The sequence below is a fragment of the Anolis sagrei genome, chromosome 6, assembly GCF_037176765.1.
Source record: "Anolis sagrei isolate rAnoSag1 chromosome 6, rAnoSag1.mat, whole genome shotgun sequence".
Taxonomy (NCBI): Eukaryota; Metazoa; Chordata; class Lepidosauria; order Squamata; family Dactyloidae; genus Anolis; species Anolis sagrei.
This window is the reverse complement of record NC_090026.1, coordinates 121,418,277-121,438,872: the sequence shown is the minus strand read 5'-3', so window position 1 is coordinate 121,438,872 and position 20,596 is coordinate 121,418,277.

The following is a 20,596-nucleotide window of genomic DNA, read 5'->3' as shown; positions in this document are numbered from 1 at the left end:
CTTACTTATTAGTTATCATTTTGGAAGAGTGAGCAATGGTCCATCATGAATGTATCCTAACTGCATGGATTAAAAGAGATTAGAACAAGATCAGGTTGCAGTAGGGGTCCTACTAGCATAGTATTGTAGCATAAGCATTACTTACTTACTTACTTATGTAGGTGTTCCCTCATAGCCCAAGGATGATAGTCCTTCAAGTGTAGTGTCAAGGTGGTGGGTCTGTAGGTGGCTATGGGGCCCTATTCCTGATCTGCATGTTCTCCTGCAGTGAGGACATCGGTTTCCAGGTGGAAGGCGGTCCTGCTCAGAGTTGGTTTGACGTACCTTCCTCTTGGCATATTTCTCCCTTTTGCCCTCCATTTGTGCCTTTTTTAATTCTGCAGCACTGCTGGTCACAGCTGACCTCCAGTTAGAGTGCCCAAGGGCCACAGCTTCCCAGTTCTCGATGTCTATGCTACAGTTTTTAAGTTTTTAAGCCCATCTTTAAATCTCTTTTCTTGTCCACCAACATTTCATTTTCCGTTCTTGAGTTGGGAGTATAGTAACTGGTTTGGAAGATGGTGATCAGGCATTCTGACAACATGGCCACTCCAGCCGAGTTGATGGCATAGGAGCATCACTTCAGTGCTGGTGGGCTTTGCTTCTTCCAGCATTCTGACATTTGTCTGCCTATCTTTGCAAGAGATTTGCAGAATTTTTCGGAGGCAACTCTGATGGAATCGTTCCAGGAGTTGAGTGTGACGTTTGTAGACAGTCCGCGTTTCGCAGGCATATAGCAGGGTTGGGAGGACAATAGCTTTGCAAACAAGCATCTTGGCATCCCTACAGATGTCCTGGTCCTCAAACACACACTGCTTTATTTGGAAAAATACTGCACTCGTAGAGCTCAGACCGTATTGTATTTCAATATTCAATGTTGACCTTTGTTGATTCATGTTCAGCTTGTGATTTTTGAAGACTCCTCAATTCCTTTCACTTGTACTGCTTTCTTTCCAGCAACCTTTTCTTGCTGCCAGGGGAAAAAGAGAAACCTTGCATGCTAGTATAAAAGATCAGGAAAGTCATGGGGGCACCTACTGAATGCTTTTCTTAATCTTGAAAAATTAGCATTGGTGGAAGAGGTATCAAATCAGTGGAAAGGATTTATAACATTTTGGCATACCACTTCTGCATCACTTCCCACTCACCTGATGCTTTAGACAGGCATCAAAGCTGTCTCATATTTGAAAAGGACTAAAACTAATGTGTGCATGTGTGAGAGAGTGAGACAAAGAAAGATCAAGGTATCTTTTCCTCAGTGCCATTTCCTCAGTTAAATTGTGTCCCGCTTCACTGATGCTTTGAGTTTGCAAATAAATACATAGAGAAATATGATCCCCTTCACCATATCTGCTTTTGTCTTCAGATCTGTGAAAACTGCAGAGAAAAAATTGCTATGTATTTTGCATATTTATTAAGTACTTCAGTACACACAATTCTAAGTTGTTCCTCTTCATCATCACCTGCTGAGTGAATCAAGGTTTCCATAATTTTGCAGCTATATTTTGCAAAGATATTCGTATACTCGCTTGTGCCAATGTTTTTTTTTGGGCTACCTGCTGGGTAATCCCTCTCTGTTCCTCCTCTGATTAAAAACAATGGCAACTATAGAAGCATGCATAAAATATATATTCTAAATGTACCTCATTTGGAGGAAGCCTCATTTGGGATTCTATTTTCACAAATTCCATGCTAGACTAAGAAGGTTCTGTAAAGGATTTTATAGAATGGGTTTAACCATGTTGACGCAGGCATTAAGGATATGAAAGTGAAGAGCTCTAACATCAGGGAGGCCAACTTTTTCTTCCTCTTTTTATATCTTTTCCCCATTTGATATAATGCTGTTCACAGGCCCGTAGCCAGGATTTCGATTCGGGTGTGTGTGTGTGTGAATTTTTTTCAGGGGGGGGCTGAGTTTCGGGTGGGGGGGCTGAGTTTCGGGGGGGGGGGCTGAGTCTGAGTGAAAGAGGGTCTAGCCTAGCAAACTTTTTGTATCATTACCCCAATACCTCCATGCATATGGGATATATTGAGTATGGTGATCAGATCATGATATGAATAAACATAACAGTTTAAATAATGCACCAGTAAGGCCTTTTCGCGAACCACCATGAGAATTTCGGGGGGGGGGGGGGGCTGAAGCCCCTCAAGCCCCCCCCCCCCCCCCCCCGGCTACATGCCTGGCTGTTCATATTGATGGATGAAATTGGTATAGTCAATGAAAAGTCTTGTGGCATCTTAAAAGTCAACACATGTATTGTGGTCTAAGCTTTTGTCATAAAAATATGATACATCTATTGGTACAACATGATGTTGTCTTGCTTTCCTGCAACAAACTAACATGGCTAATTCTCTGGAAATCAGTACAAGGGGTAATTCTCTGGAAATCAGTACAATATTTGTGTTATTCAATATTATAAAGGCTGAGTTCCACATGCAATTGTGCCTAATTGCACATATTGCCTGGTACATGATATTTGTGTGGTTGATGTGCATTGCACATAACTGACCATGGGCATTCAGTTGCACAACAACATAATTCACTTGTTGTTCATTCGTTCAGTCGTCTCCGACTCTTCGTGACCTCATGGACCAGCCCACGCCAGAGCTCCCTGTCGGCCGTCACCACCCCCAGCTCCCTCAAGGTCAGTCCAGTCACTTCAAGGATGCCATCCATCCATCTTGCCCTTGGTCGGCCCCTCTTCCTTTTGCCTTCCACCTTCCCCAGCATAATTGTCTTCTCTAGGCTTTCCTGTCTCCTCATGATGTGGCCAAAGTACTTCAACTTTGTCTCTAGTATCTTTCCCTCCAGTGAGCAGTCGGGCTTTATTTCCTGGAGGATGGACTGGTTGGATCTTCTCGCAGTCCAAGGCACTCTCAGATAATTCACTAATAACATTATATTGCACACTTGCTACACCACTTCATGAGTATAGTATTGTGGTACATGTATGGTTTGAATGGAATTATATGAAAGATGTATGGTTGGGGTCTATATGGTATAGAGATGCCATCCTTGAATCAAGGCCTGGAAAACTACAAAAGGGAGGTGAAGAATTCATGGATTGTAATTAAAAGTTGCTGATGAGAACTGTGACAATGATTAACTGTTGACATTGTTGATTTGATTAACTTTCAGTGAAAATCAATGTGTTTACATTATCAGAGACAATGGCTCTTTAAGTTAAGAAAATGTTTACAAGGTTCCTTACGTTAAGAAGGAAGTCAACACAAGGCTCCTTATGTTTACCAACACCAATTAAGAAGAGTCAACATCTGCCAGGAACTGAGATGAAGCCAGGATATTTCAGGCTGGAAAGCATCTATCATTAATTTACAACTTTGGAACAATATATAATGTTGCTATATAAGAGACTTTATTACAATCCAAAAATTGTGGCAGACTGGAAGAGTCTGGCCCACTCACCGCTCTGCTCCATGAGTACCTTTGGGAGTGGCAGATCTGCAATGGAACGCAGTCTGGTCACTTGCTCCTTTTCTCACGGGAAGAGAAAGGAGTGCGATTTTGAAGTCATGATACATTTGCAGGGGGCCATTTTCTGCTGTAAGGAAAACAGGGATCTGGTCCTTGGAATTGTTCTTAGGGAAAGCTTTGGCATTTTGGAAGTTTTGGAACTGTCTGTTGGCCGCCTGCAGAGAAAGCAGAGTCTAGCCAAACAGGTCCTTCTCCAAGGAGGGAGAAAAGATATGGTAATATCTGGATGACTGAGGATGAATGAATGTGTATGTGTAATGTGAATGCTGAAAATGTAATTCCCTTTGTTTGTTTGTTAGCGAATGTAACTGTAGGTTGTTTGTGAATACAAGATAAGTTACATAGAATCTGTATGTCTGTCTGTCCAATGTTGTTCTTTGTGTAAAAGTGTAAAAGTTTTATGTATTGTTGAAGGCTTTCATGGCTTTCAGGTACCTCTGAGGATGCTTGCCATAGATGCAAGCAAAACGTCATGAGAGAATACCTCTAGACCATGGCCATATAGCCCGAAAACCCCCACAACAATCCTGTAAAAGTTCTGATACCCTTCCTCATACTGGAAAATTGTAATAAAAAGAACCTGTGATTGTGTAAGAGACACCTGGCAAATGAAGACATCCATATGGTCCTCACACTCTCTCCCATCTATGAAAGGCAAAGCCCAGACCAAAATAGTCATCTTAAGTTGCTTATGTTTATGAAACTGAAGGTTACCATGCCATGGTATCTCATGTTACAGTTGAGCATCCCTTTTCTAGAATTCCAAATTATGAAATTCTCCAAATCCAAAATTATCCATGCAGATGGCTGAGATGGTGACACCATTGCTTTCTGATAATTCAATATTCACACATTTTATTCCATGCACAAAATATGATGTGTAAAATACCTTCTGGGTAGGTGAATAAGATGCATTTGAAACATAAATGAATTCTAAGTTTAGGCTTGGATCCCATCTCGAGATGTATCTATATGCCAATGCAGATATGATATATTCCAAAATCCAAAAGCCTCAACATCCTCCTGGTCTCAAGCATTTCAGATAAGGGATACCCAACCACTATTTGGCAAAATTAATAAAGAGAGAGAGAGAGAGAGAGAGAGAGAGAGAGAGGGAGGGAGGGAGAGAGACCTTGTAAGCCAGTGATTCTTAACCTGTGAGTTCACAGGAGTTTTGGTCTACAACTCCCAGAAATCCCAACCAGTTTATCAGATGTTAGGATTTCTGGGAGTTGAAGGCCAAAACATCTGGTGACCCACAGGTTGAGAACCACTGTGCTAAGCAATGCATTAATTGCATTAGGATATTTAGCATGCAACTGACCATTCTTAGCAAACTTTGGAGATGCCTAAAATGACTTTTCCCCACTGTCTTTAATACAGTATCTCTGCAAGATGCTTGGAGACAAACAATACAAGTGAGACAAATAACAAACCATGCAACCACAACAAATAAAGCGTTGGACCCCAAAATCCCATTGCTTCCTCTAATAGGGTGTAACTTCAGTTCTTACAATAAAAGAAAAGGGATAGCCTCAAATTGCACCAATTGTCTTAGAGATGATTTATGTAGGCCATAAAATATGAGCAAACTTCCATAAAGTTGTATAGCATTTTACTCTTGAGAGAGCAATAATTTGTAAAGCTGTGAAGCTTGCAAGTATTCATTGTTATAACTAGATTCTGCATATGAACAATTTTAGGGGCAGCCAATAAAACATTTGTTTGCTCGGTTGTTTATTGCCCATAGATTTTACTTATGGGGCGATCATTTAACACTTGGCATTTTAAAATTAAGTCTGATGCCCATTCATCTTTTATTAAAAATGTTTATGCAGAGTAATTTATGCAGTGGACACTACACTATTTACATAATGAAAAAATATTGAGCACAATTAATCTTCATGTATTCTTCCGTTAAGCAGTAGTATACAAGTGTGTGGGCAGCCGCCATGCTGTGCAATAAAAGGCAAATTAATCAAGGCTTTTAACAACAATGCTTTTGAACTTGCAGTTCGTAACTGAGATGCCTGCAGAGTGCTTACACACACAAAAGTGACAATTGGCAGATGAGCTTTTTTGTTTTGTTTATTTGAAGACAAATAATTCTGGGCAATATGGAAGCAGTGAAAACAGAGATTGTACATTACAGGTAATGCTTATTTGTTTGTTGTCTTATGTATTTAGTGCCAAGTAATCCTGGTGTAGACTGATTGCTTGTAAGACTAAAGTGGATCATTCCAAGATATTGTGTTTTCTGAGGTACAGCAAGGAGTATGAACCTGCCTGTGTTTTGAGGTCTCCTTTAAAAGCACGTTTCTTTTCAAGAAGGATATTGAAAACTAGAACATGTCCAGAGAACAGTGATTAAAATGGTCCAAGATCTGGAAGTCATGGATCCCTATTGAGGAGCACCTGAGGGAGTTGGGTATGTTTAGCTTGGAGAAGAAAAGGTTAAGAGGGGACACAATAGTCACATTTAAATGTTTGAAAAGGGATGTCACACTGAGAAGGGGCACACTTGTTTTCTGCTACTCTGGAGACTAGGGGGCCTCCACAAAGGGCTCTAAAATCCAAGAGAAACTGGGATAAAAGAAGGGGGGAGTGTGTGGCTAGATGATATTTACAAAAAATGCACACTGAATTGCATAATCGACTGAAAAGCACAGACTAAAAAAGGCTCATTTACGAACCGAGATTGGCCAAAAATGTGTGTGTGTGTATGTGTGTGTGTGTGTGTGTGTGTGTGTGTATATATATATCTCACATAATATCCCTGCACTCATGAAAAACATGGGACTTCATTGTGATACACTAGTGTGGACTGCTCCAGTGCATGTGTGCATTTTAAAACCCTGAAACAACTAATGAGGCCTGTAAACAGATGGAGCCACGGTGGCTAAATGGAAGCATAAATGGAAAGCAATTCCCATGATAACTCTCTGCAAGTATTCCTTTGTTCTCATGTTTATGAAATTAAACTGAGCTTGAATTTATACAGTGGGCACCAGCATGGCAGGGAAATAACCCCAAAGGGAAATGGGGTTCAAGAGGGAAAAAGTAAAGACAGCAGGAGGGTGAGGAGAGCTAATAACAAGAAATCTGCTTGTGTGCACATTCAGATATCCACACCTGCACTTATGAGGTCCAGTGCATCTTGGAGAGTCAATTAAAAAAATAGAAAACTTCCAACGGATGTCCCGTGTTTGCAGATTTCTAAAATCCCCTACAAGCAAACTTTCGAGGACTCCAGGGGATTAGGTTCTTGTGGGTTTTTTCGGGCTATAGAGCCATGTTCTAGAGGCATTTTTCCTGACGTTTCGCCTGCATCTATGGCAAGCATCCTCAGAGGTAGATTATTTGCTGGGACTCTCCAGGGGATTATTTGCTGGGACTGACAGCTGTGTTTGGACTTGCTTTCAGGTACCACAATTTTTGCCCCACTTCTTTGTCCTGGATTATGAGGCTGTCTGGCAGGGCCTTGGACACAATGGGTTCAAATTGCAGATTCCACCTAAATATTAGGAAGAACTTCCTGAAGGTAAGAACTGTTTGGTTGTGGAATAGGCTTCCTTGGACTGTGATTAAGTATCCTTCTCTGGAGGCTTTTAAGCAGAGGCTGGATGGCCATCCGTTGGGACTCTTTTAACTATGTCTTGCTGCATAGGAAGAGGTTGGACAGGATGGCCCTTGTGGTCTCTTCTTTCTCTATGAATCCATGATTTTCTGTTCATGACTCTCACTGGTACATTGGGTTGGAATACAAAAGAGGACCTTATTTATTTATTTATTTATTTATTTATTTCGAGGTTTTATATACCGACCCTCTCACCTTCAAAGAGGGATTCGGACCGGTTCCTTAGTGGCTGGAGAGGCTAGACAAGACTGGAGTTACACTTAAAATCACACCTGTTCCAACTTGAGGAGCGGCTTAAGGAGCTGGGCATGTTTAGCCTGAAGAAGAGAAGGCTGAGAGGAGATATGATAGCCATGTATAAATATGTGAAAGGAAGCCACAGGGAGGAGGGAGCAAGCTTGTTTTCTGCTTCCCTGGAGACTAGGACGCAAGGGAACAATGGCTTCAAACTACAAGAAAGGAGATTCCATCTGAACATGAGGAAGAACTTCCTGACTGTGAGAGCCGTTCAGCAGTGGAACTCTCTGCCTCAGAGTGTGGTGGAGGCTCCTTCTTTGGAAGCTTTTAAACAGAGGCTGGATGGCCATCTGACAGGGGTGATTTGAATGCAATATTCTTGCTTCTTGGCAGGGGGTTGGACTGGATGGCCCATGAGGTCTCTTCCAACTCTTTGATTCTATGATTCAATGATTCTATGACTTACTAACAAATTCAACTTAGGAAGAAACCTACAGAATGTATCTTGATGTGGGAAGACTTTTATTCACTCAGTTTTTACTGGCAACATTTTCATTGCCTGCTATAGAGAAATAATAAATAAGAGAAGCTCTTTTTGCTGGTAAAGAAGAACCTGTTCCTGACACAATTTTCATCCGTAATCTGCTCAGGACAGAAATCCGAGCCTTGTTATCTACAGTCCCCCATTTTAATGTGTTTTTAATTGCCTATTCAAATGCACCTATAGCAATTAAGGAGAAAATATCTTTCCTTTTGAAAAATGTATGAGCTTTGCAATTAGAAGTAATTGCCCTTGTTAATTTAAAAAACCCTCTTTTATTTTTCTGTTGATTGTATTCTTCTCCTCCCCTGTTGAATTAAAGGAATAGTTGATGGAAATTCCATGATGGCACAGACTTTGTCCTTCTTTGCCTTTGTAAGTGCAAAGGAAGAATATTGTTCTTTTGTTCACGTGCAAAACACGGATTGAGGAGTCTCATTTGAAGGCATTTTGGATGCCTCCTTTGTGCCTGTCAGGCCAAATGCATTACAGTACAAGCTGTGCATAGGCAGTTTCATTTATACAGCAAAAGGTTTCCTTTCTAGGCATTTTCTAGGTTTTATTGTACTTCATTTCAGTAGGATTTGCTATTATCCGTAGTTTCACATATCTACATGAAGTCCAGGAGTGTATCCTGCGGCAGAATGAAAATCACACGTAGTTCCCATCTTTACCAAACCACACACTGTCTTGCTAGAGAAAAGATATGCTAGGCAGATTATTTATTTATTTATTTACTTACTTACTTTATTTGTATACCGCTCTTCTCAGCCCTTAGGCGACTCAGAGCGGTTTACAACAATTTAGGTATACACAATACAAAATCATTAAGCATTTAAAAGCAATAGCATCACAAATCATTAAACATCAATATCAATACATCACTACATCAATATAACAAATCCATCAGGTCCCGTCAATGAAATCAGAATCCAAACTCGTTATCCGATATTCCGTGTTCCGATAGTCAGTCAATCAATCACACTGCTTAGTTAAATGCCTGTTCAAACAGCCAGGTCTTTACTTTCCTCCGGAATTCCAGCAAGGAGGGGGTCGATCTAATATCTGCAGGAAGGGCGTTCCACAGCTGAGGGGCCACCACTGAGAAGGCCCTGTCTCTCATCCCCGCCAGGCGTGCTTGTGAAGCCGGCGGGATCGAGAGCAGGGCCTTCCCAGATTATCAGGAAAGAATAAGGTGTTTACTCTGTTATGAAGAGCAACATATAAACAGTCGTGTGAACAGTTGCATCGAATCACACAATGTCCTTTGAGAGAGATTCAAATGGCCCTTAGATGTCCATGTGAGAGATCTTCTTCCAGCAACCCAGAAGCAAAAATACAAACGGTCTTGGTAAGCTCCTGCACAGAAAACCTAAAAATGTAACTGTTGCCAAAACTCCCAGACTTAGCTAGCTTCTCGGGTGTAGCCCAACCAGTCAGCTTAGTGATTTGCATTTTCCAGTTTAACACACTCACCAACTGATTTTTATATGCTCCAACATATTCCCTATTGATAAGGGAGTCATACTGTATGACCTGGGAAAGCACTTCAATGGTTACTTTAAATATTATCTTTGGGTAGGACCTTTCCAAATGGGTTAAATCATTGTATTGTTGAATCTGCTGACCTAATGGTTGGCGGTTTGAAGCCATGGGTCAGAGTGAGCTCCCGCTGTTAGCCCTAGCTCCTGCCAACCTAGCAGTTTGAAAACATGCAAATGTGAGTAGATCAATAGGTATTGGGACTCTTTTAACTATGTTTTAACTGCATAGGAAGAGGTTGGACAGGATGGTCCTTGTGGTCTCTTCCTTCTCCGATTCCATGATTTTCTGTTCTGTGACTCTCACTGGTACATTGGGTTGGAATACAAAAGAGTACCTTAGTGGTTGGAGAGGCTAGACTAGACTAGAGTTACACTTAAAATCACACCTGTTCCAACTTGAGGAGCAGCTTAAGGAGCTGGGCATGTTTAGCCTGAAGAAGAGAAGGCTGAGAGGAGATATGATAGCCATGTATATGGCGGGAAGGTATTAAAAGGCACCCATGCAGCCATGCCGGCAACACGACCAGGAGGTGTCTGTGGACAACAGGCTACTTGGCTTGGAAATGGGGAAAGAGCACTTCCCCATGGTCGGAGTTGAGCACCGCCTCCAGCAATGAAAGGGGAAGCCTTTACATATGTTCTGTGTATTTATCATTCAACTGTATTAAAGGCATTGAATGTTTGCCTATCTGTGTATGTTGTAATCCGCTCTGAGTCCCCTTGGGGAGATAGAGTAGAATATAAATAAAGTGTATTATTATTATTATTATTATTATTATTATTATTATTATTTTCCCCAAAACAAGGGTTTAGGAATCACAGTGTTTGTATGAATGAAAGGTATTGGAGGGAATCAATAGGGGTTTCTGTTGAGTCTTTAAATGTCCTTATATGAATACAGACCACACAATTCCCACCCTGATGTGCAGCTTCAACCTTAATTTTTGACAACAAAACTCTGCAGCAATTCAACATTATCTTTCCCACTATCTGTACTGTAGTTTTGCAAATTGGCTTTAATGTCATTCTCTTCAGGGTCCTGTGGTTTTTACTGCATGCGGTTTAATTGCATGTTTCCTGGTACGGAGCCTGCCAATCAAAGGGGTGTTTAATCTCCTTGCCTTTTTCCCCAGTGGAGGAAAATGAAAGAGTTTTAAAGACTCTCATTGGGATAACAATCCTTGAAATGAAGGAGATCAATACTCAAGAACCGAGGGTATCTATATTGGCTCATTAGAATGGAAAAAAAGGTGGTGATGTTTTATCTGACACTCAGCAGGGCTGGAAAGAAAGATTACATGTCGGACATATAAAGCAAGAGCTGATCTGGGACAGACGTTTCCTGTTGTGATCATAGAACTCGTCCACTCAGATATGAAACACAGCACAATGTGCCACCATTAAGTGCACAATAGGGACGGTTCCCAAATGTTCTGCTAATTGGGACCAATGGTTCCAGTTTATAATTTGCTTCTCAAAAGGCATCCCAGCGCTTGAGGCGGCACAGGCTTCAAATTCCCAGGGTGGCCTTATGCCAAATAAAACTTTTTTCCTGTTGAGTCTTCTCTATTGTGTTAACTTACCGCGATCAAAAATTGCCTTCATTAAAGAGAGAGTTTGATCAGCATGAATTACATATCTAAGAAAGAGGAAACAATGGAGGAAAATGGGATATTTAGCTGTACCCTGGAAATCCCTTACATCATACCAGATATTTGGATTTTGAATTCAAAATTTAAAAGCTAAGATTCAAGTATGTTGAAAGTGAAATAATTCAAATAATTAGGATATTGTGTTTATATTTGAGGTGAATAAAGGTTAGTTTATTAATTATTTTTAATTATGGTTTTATACTTTATTGTTTTAATGGTTTAATTACCTTGATCTATGTTTATCTGCATTTTTAAATGTGTGTTTATTTGGTTAACTCTGTTATTATTGGGCTTGGTCCCACTTGTAAGCCTCCCTGAGTCTCTTCAGTGAGCAAGTGGCAGAATATTAAAAAAAAAGTTATTATTATAGGTTAAAGTAACATGAGAGTTACTTTGAGATTAAAGGCCTGTCGAGAAAGTACATTTATCCCAGGAGCTCCCACTTCAAAATGGGGGGTGGCCAAATGCTGTCCCCTGAATGTCAGAGTAGTGTTAGTAGCCCGTAGAATGTCTGAGCACCTTTTACTATCAGTGTGATTAAAACTCAAAAAATACACATTAATCTGTTACTTTAAGTAGAAACAAAAATATAGTTCTATTCACTGTAGGTCAAAAACACAAAGCAAAACAGAAGAATTGTTCTCACCAATATACAACAAACAATATCACCGGTGAGTCTTCTTCTTTACACAATGATATGCAAACACAAAGCAAAATAATACAGTCTCTCTACTTAGTCCTTATCTTCCCATAAACAAGCAGTTTCCTTAGCACTCCAAACTGCTTCAGTCTTCAGCTTCAGGATGCTGCATAACCACTCCCAGCAACAGTCAAAGGTTTCGTCATCTCAAACGAGCCATCAAGCTAAGCCAAATGCAAAGCTTGCAAACCTAGTGCCTTGTTATATGCTGAAGCAGATAACACATCCAATTAACTTGTGGCAGCTGTAACAGAAAAGGTTCTGATCCTCCCTGTTACTTAGAAAAAGCCTGTTGTAAACCTCTAGTAGTAACACTGAAAATGCAGGAGCAATTGCTACAAACAGAAAAAGCGTGAGATTTTCAGGTATAGGATTATCCCAGTTCTGCCTCAAAAATGCACATCTTCAAATATATGTATGTCCCTGCACTCAGAAAACACGGGATTTTTTTTATTTGGGTTTGTTCCTGGGTTTTAGATGTCTGTTCCTGATTGGTTGTATGCAAAAAAGAAGCTGACAGTTGAATAGAAGGCAAAAACATTATCCTGGCAAGAGGAACTTTGTCTTTCATCAATTTAATGAAGTTTGTATCAGAAAAATGAATTTTCTGGGTTGCAACAAGAACTTCCACAGTAAGTAGTACACAATGAAACAGTAACACACACTTTCAAACCAGGAACAGAATGTCATCATTATTATAATTATTCAGACCTTGTTGTATGACCATCTGTCCTGACATGTTTTGTGCATTTTCAGGCCAGAACTGGGATATTCCTGCACCTGAAAATCTCACATTTTTTACATTTGTAGCAATTGCTGCCATGTTTTCAGGAGGTGGTGTTTTGACCACCCTCCATTTTGAAGCGGGGGCTCCTGGGATAAAGGTATTGTCTAGAGGGGCCCTCGGGTCCCAGGTTTTTTTTGCTCATAACTAAAACCCCCGATTTGGTGCTGTCTGGAACCACCCTGAGCTACACTTGCAGTAGAACGGATGGGAATGCTTTGAGCTACTGATAGACACTGAGATGTTTATAAATTTACTTCTAACATTTTAGCAACAAAACAAAAAGGATATTTATCAATACTTATGTAGGAATATACACCGAACTATAAAGAGTATTGGTTTTTAATACATTTTATTGTCTTCCTTACCTTTTTTCTTCTTCTTCTTACATCTTGATGCAGAATTGACACTTCTATGCATCTTCTTCAGCACCAAGGTCAATATTATTGACAACTGCATATCCATTGAGATGGATTTCTCACAACTTCAGCTGGTTTTGCTGTAGACATCAAGGGGATGATTCTTCAAACACAATACATTTTTTATTATACTGAATCAGAGTCATTGCATTGCTTTTTATTATGCAAGGATCTTAATTTAAACAATGTTTCAATTAGAATAGTATCCATACCCTATTAGGTCAGGAATGTACAGACAAGTTGTCTATAGATCTCCAATTCTTGGCAGTCTCCATTCTGATAGCTGCCAAAACCAAAATAATGTCAACACATATTAGGTCCCGTAAAGACAGAAAGGGAGGAATAGTATCTTGGAGTAACTGCACTGTTAGACCAATTATTCTAGAAATAAGGTCAAAAGTATCAAGATGTTGACTGCCTTCTAAGGCTGTATGTAAACAACAACAACTTTTGTGCAAATAAGTGTCCAGGGATAGAAGTATTTGATATAAAAGCAGAGCTGGGGAACTCAAGCCTGCTGGATTTTGGTGAAATATAAATCCCGTTGTTGTTGGTCTTTGGCCTTCCAACTGCATTGAGCTAAGGCATTAATTCTACAATATAGATCAGTGGTTCCCAACCTTTTTTTGACCAGGGACCATTTTGACCAGGGACAACTCTCCAACATTAGTACTGAATCAAATTTTGGTCAACTTTAATTTGGTTTGGTTATTTGAGGTGCTGATTCAGAAAATTGCATTGGATAGACTACATCAGCTCTAGTTTCTGATACAGAACATATGCCATCCAATAGTTGTCACCTACTTGCCCACAGAAAACCATGTTTAATAAGCCTCCGCACTATAAGAAGGTTTTGCAAGACGAGTTGCTCTCTTTGCAATGGTGTAGTAATGGTGAGGCTGAGGACCATATTTTAGTTCTTGTGGACCACTGGTGGTCCACAGACCACAGGTTGGGAACCATTTATTTATTTATTATTTACTTATTTACTTCATTTGTATACCGCTATTCTCAGCCCTTAGGCGACTCACAGCGGTTAACAACAGTAGTAGCAAAAATTCAAAGCTAATATCAAACAAGGTGTTTAAAAACAATTAGCACAATAGCAGACTAAGCAATTAACATCAATAAACACTCATTGGCATCTCGTAACTAGAATCATGATCCAGACTCGTCATCTGTTGTTCCGTTTCCTATATTCATTGCACTGCCTATTCAAACGCCTGTTCAAATAACCAGGTTTTCACTTTTCTCCAAATACCATTAGTGTGGGAGCCGATTTAATTCCGTGGGAAGGGCGTTCCACAGCCCTTGGTGTAGATGCACCTTGAGACTTGTATCCAATGGCTTGTGGGTCTATACTGGTAGCAATAGTGTTTCACAACTACTTTGTCAGTCAGGCATGTAAGTCAGCTGTTAGGAATTGTGGGAGTTGAAGTCCAAAACACCTGGAGGACCAAAGTTTGCCCGTGCCTAATGTAAGTACATGAGTAGATTGAAATTAAACAAGCATATACTGTAAGTCAGCCCTTACAAACTATAGTATACCACTCTATTCCATCCTCTCTTTTTCTAGGTATTGCAAAGAATAGACAAAAACTGGAGTGCACCCAATGGAATCCATAGGAAAAACTACAGACACTTCTGAAAGTGCTCAATTGGTAGCTGTGTTTTATTAGCAAAAAGTCTATGACATTTCAGCCTATATATATATTTCTATGGCCTTCTCCAGGAGTGACATCAAATCTAACTATAGACACTTCTGAAGCAGAGGATCTCACTCTACTGCTGGATGGAAAATATCTGCAGTTAGGTTTGTTATTGCCCCTGAAGGAGGCCATAGAAATATATGTAGTCCCAAAAGCATTGGGCTTTTTCTAAATAAAGCAGCCATCAATTGAGCACTTTGAGATGTGCCTCTGGTTCTCCCTGTGGATTGTAAGGAATAGTGTCAGCTCTAGTAAAGTCTCGGTAAACACTGCCGGTGAACATATCATTTCTATGCCTCATTGTGTGTTCTGCCTTACAATTAGAGATAAGTACTTTCTCATCAGACAAAACAAATTCTTCCACCCCCTGAAATCTCCACCATGCAATCACGTCCCATCATTTCCCCACAAGGGTTGTGTTTAGAAAACAATGAGCACATAGGAATTGGAGACTGCCCACACACCTGTATTAGTCTTGCTTCCATTTTCTTTTGTGTGTGAGAGAAAAAGCACAGGTGTGGGCAGGAGTAGGATAACTCCACTATTTTGCCCCCACTTTCAGTTGTTTCATTTTCATTTTGAATATTTGAAGAGGTTTGAATGGTAGTGATTATTAAATGTCTGATAGGATTTTGGGGGAGCCAGTGTAGCATTGTGATTTGAGTTTTGTATTATTGACTTCAGAGAACAGGATTCAAATGAAAACCTACTGGATACCCTTGGGCAAGACATATGTTCTTAGGCCCCATCTATACTGCCATATAATGCAGTTTGAAACTGCATTATATGGTCAGTGTAGGCTCATAATGCAGTTAATGTAAGGATCTGCACCACAGCATGGGTCCCCAGCCCCAGGGATTCCCATAGGGAGATTCTGGTGCCTGTAGTCCATGCTTGTGTCTGAACTATATCCTTGGATCTTGGTGTTTGCATAATAACACTATACTAAATCTATTTCTGTTTTAGTGACTATTTTAAAGCCTTTGACTGTGTGGATCATAATAAATTGTCGCAAATTCTTGGTGGTATCGGGGTACCAAGTCACCTTTTAATGACCAAGTAGCAAAAGTCAGAACTGACCACAGAACAACCAACTGGTTGAAGATTGGGAAAGGAGTACAGTAGAGCTGTATACTCTCACCCAACCTATTCAACTTGTATGCAGAACTCATCATGTGATGTGCAGGGCTTGACGAATCCCAGGCTGGAGTTAAAATTGCTGGATGAAACATTAACAACCTTAGATATGCAGATGCTACCACTTTGATGGCTGAAAGTGAATAGGAACAGAGGAGACTTCAAATCAAGGTGAAAGAAGAAAGTGCAAAAGATGGGCTGCAAGATGATAGCAACCAGACTGATTGATAACTGGCAAATAGAGGGAGAAAACGCAGAGGCAGTGACAGACTTTGTATTTCTAGGTGCAAATATTACTGCAGACGTAGACTGCAGCCAGGAAAGCAGAAGATGATTACCTTCTTAGGAGGAGAGCAATGACCAATCTTGATAAAATAGTGAAGAGTGGAGACATCACACTGGCAACAAAGATCCGTATAGTTAGAGCAATGGTATTCCCCATAGTAATCAATGGATGTGAGAGCTGGACTATAAGGAAGACTGAGCGAAGAAAGATAGATGCTTTTGAACTGTGGTGCTGGAGGAAAATTCTGAGAGTGCCTTGGACCTTGAGAAGATCACATCAGTCCATACTCCAGGGAATAATGCCCAACTGCTCATTGGAGGGAAGGATATTAGAGGCAAAGATGAAGTACTTCAGCCACATAATGAGAAGACAGGGAAGCTTGGAGAAGACAATGACGCTGGGGAAAATGGAAGGAAAAAACAAGAGTTGCCAACCAAAGACAAGATGGATGGATGGCATCCTTCAAGTAACTGGTTTGACTCTGAAGGTGCTGGGGGTGGCCACAGCTGACAGGGAGCTCTGGCGTGGGCTGGTCCATGAAGTCATGAAGAGTCGGAAGCAACTGAACAAATAAACAATTATACTAAATGCAATGCTCCACAGTCCTATACATTTGTTTGCAGTAGAAAATCAAGTAAGTTCAGTGCGACTTGCACCTTAGAAAGTCAAAGCCTATAGGACAGGCATTGGCAAAATTCAGCCCTCCAGGTGTTTTGAACTTCAACTCCAACAATTCTTAACAGCCTACAGATATTAGGAGTTGTGGGAGTTGAAGTCCAAACAACTAGAGGGCCAAAGTTTGCTCATGCCTGCTATAGGAGCTAATGTTTCATAGGGATTGAGTGTTGGATTTGAACATTGTGAGACCATGATTCAAATCCCTATTTAGCCATAGAAATTTACCAGGCATGTATCACTCTTTCAGCAATAGAGGAAGACAATGGCAAACTTCCTCTGGATAAATCTTGCAAAGGTAACATGATGATTCAAAGACACATAACAACAACTAAAAGGGGAAATGGGGTTTTTCATAAGAAGCAGCATGGAGCTTGGGAAATGGAAGATGTGCTTCTATGTAGTTTAGTTAAGTTAAAAGTGTTCTTGGCAAAAACAAAGAATCTGGTGGCACATTAACAGATCTGAGGGTTCTGTTTTGTGTGTCTCTTTTTTGGCCTTTCCGCAGTAGCCACAAGGTGGCAGATGAGCTACAAAGATAGCAAAAGGTGAAAAAACCAGATTGCAAGTCATAGTGGATAAATACTACAAATAGATGCTTCTGCTGCACTTTCTCAGTTCCCAAAAGGGTGAGGTGGGGAAAAATAAGATGCTCCTTCAAATCAAAGCATTAAACTGTTTTACACTACAGGCAGCCAATTTTGACAAAACTACTTGTACAGATGCTGCATCAGTGTTTCTAGGACATGGAGAAGCTGGGAGATGTAGTCCATAAAATTTTCAGGTTCTGTTTGGTCCTTTGAAAATGGGTACCTTTATAAACAAATCAAATAAATACATACTGTATATGATTGGCAGCCCAGTGACCCATTTGTCTTTATGTGGTTCTCCCAAAGTTGCTCGTATGGCCCTGAATCCCACCAGCTTCTCCTGGATCAGCCTTTCTTTTGGTGATGAACTCTCTTGGAAACCTCCAGGACTGGCAATGTACCCTGTAAATATGTTTCGATCTCTTTTCTTCACTTTTAATGTAGAAACAACATTAATTCTCCCCAAATTAGAAGTAGACTTCAGTGTTGTTTTGTTCTCAGTTTTGGGGAAGCTTTTTAGGGAGTCCATGCAAACCCTGGGGAAGAAAATTTCTCACCTATGTTCTAGAGCAGGTATGGGCAAACTTGAGCTCTCCAGGTGTTTTGGATTTCAACTCCCACAATTCCTAACAGCCTCAGACCCCTTCCCTCAGCTGCTTAAGTGGCTGAGGAGGAAAAGGAAAGGGCCTGAGGTTGGTAGGAATTGTGGGAGTTGAAGTCCAAAACACCTGGAGGGCCCAAGTTTGCCCATACCTGGTTTAGTAAGTGTACTTTAGGACACCCTTTCTCTGCTCCAGCTGCCACTGCTCTGGCATCAACATAAAAGAAGACACAAGCACATCTCTATCATGCCCAAGCCCAGAAGCAGATGAAAAGCCCTCCTCCATCTTAATAGCCACTGCCCTATTAATGAAAGAAGAGAAGAAGAAGGAAACAAAACTCAGAAGCAGATGAAAGACCCTCCATCCATCCCATTTGCCACTACCTTGGCCTCAGAGACAGTGTCTGGTGATCTTTGTCCTTTTCCACACTGGCATTCTCTCTTCCTTTTGTGTCATGTCTTGATTAGATAGTAAGCTGGAGGCCATGCAGCTGTTACGCTGTGTTTTTTTTACTTGTAAAGCATCACATAGGTAAAACTTCACAAATAAACACCAACAAACAAACAATAGTTGGCCCTAGCAATAGGATTTAGATTGAAGTTGAACTGAATCCCACTATTTAACCAGAATAGCACTTATTTACCCTCTAAAACCAACAGGTAAAGGCTTACCTATAGGTTGGAATAGGTTGTGTACCAGGTAAGGCCACCTTCCTTCACAATAACTTCAGTCTATTTGAGTAATAATTGTTTATTTGCTAAACACAAAGAAAAGTTGATACATGGTGAAACTGTGTTATAATAACTAAGGACTTCTGATTGGTCTTACTCCAAATTACTAATGTGAAGGATGTGATTTGGGCTTTCTAGAGGTGCAGAACAGAACTCAAACAAAGAAATGGTAATTAAGTAATTTAATTGTTCCTTGCATTAATGTAAATGTTAATAATGGTGGCGTGGCTTGCTCTTTGTTGAGTAGCTAATTAAACAACAATTAATTTCCTTGTGCTGTGAAATCCTTTTTACTCCTTTGCATATATTTTATTGTTATGGGTTCATCATGGGATTTGCTTGGCTAATATTTTTGTTTTGGAGTAATATATATTATTGAGAACTGAAAAATATCTGATCATGTTGTGATTAGTATCAAGCACATGGCAGTCTGTGCAGGTGTGCATTTGCTATGAACATGTTTAAGCTGTATCATGTCGTGAGCAAACAGTGTGAAGCTACTTTTGCCTTCTGGTTTTGCTTGTGCACTGTCCAGGGTGCTGGATTTTCCATTGTGTTCTTAAATAGTTAAGTGTCAAGTACAGAAAGTACAAGATAGTTAGCTGAGATTGTTCGCTGTGCTCACGAAGTGTAAAATCTATACTTCTCTAGTTACATGGTGATTGTCCTATGCCACCTTTCATACAAAGGACTTTTCCTGAAATTCCAGTGAAGAAAGTGGTAAATTGGAGGCACTAGCTAATAGTTACCCAACATCCAAGAATGTACAACCCCATGGCTGGAGTCAAGTTGGTTATCCCCAGAGCTGACCCATTGACTCAGTTGATGAATGGTGCGTTAACACCTTTGCTGAATGGGGACCCAGTGTCAATAGAAATCAAAGTAGTATGTGCATTAAAATTGTTGCTAACATGTGACATTTCAAGAAATTTTCCTTGTCTTTAATGAAGGCTCAATCCCATTGGTCACCCCTTCTGAGCTCCCCTAGAGACACATGCTTTTCCATTTACTTATCTCACCCAGGGTTTTATCAATCTTATTCTGTGCATTTGGCCCACTCACCGTGCTTATATTTTATGTCTTCATTACATTATTTTGCATCTGTTTATTTCATTTTCTGTTATTTTATGTATTTTATTTTGATGTTATTTTTTGCTGTTTGTATTTTATTTTATTTTGTTGTACTGTAATTCTGGGCTTGGCCTTATGTTAGCCACCCTGAGTTCCCTTTGGGGAGATGGTGGCAGCATATAAATAAAGATTATTGTTATTATTATTATTATTTATTTGAAACACAACAAGATGAGTCCACAGCAAACAAGATAATTCTGCTGGCTGTTGTATTGCATTACATGTTGGACACTTCCCAAGTGTCTAGGACTGTGTGATGTATTGGCAAATAATGCGTGCAGATCCCAGTAAGGTAGCCTTTTGCAGCTGGCAGATGCCAATTTTGTCAGCGCTGATTGTATTTAAGTGCAGGCCAACGTCTTTAGGCACTGCACCCAGTGTGCCGATCACCACTGGGACCACCTTTACTGGCTTGTAATAATAATAATAATAATAATAATAATAATAATAATAATAATAAATAATTGAATGCTGATGTATGTGCCTTCAATTTGCCTATCGACTTATGGTAACTCTATACACTTCATAGGGATTTCTTAGGCAAGGAATAGCAGTAATTTTGACCATCCCTTTCTCTGATATAGAGCCTAGAGCACCTGAAAACCAGGGCTAATGCTGCTTAGCTTGCAAAATCATATGGGGTCTGTGTTTATTAATTTTTACGGCAAATTTAAGCAAAGAAACCG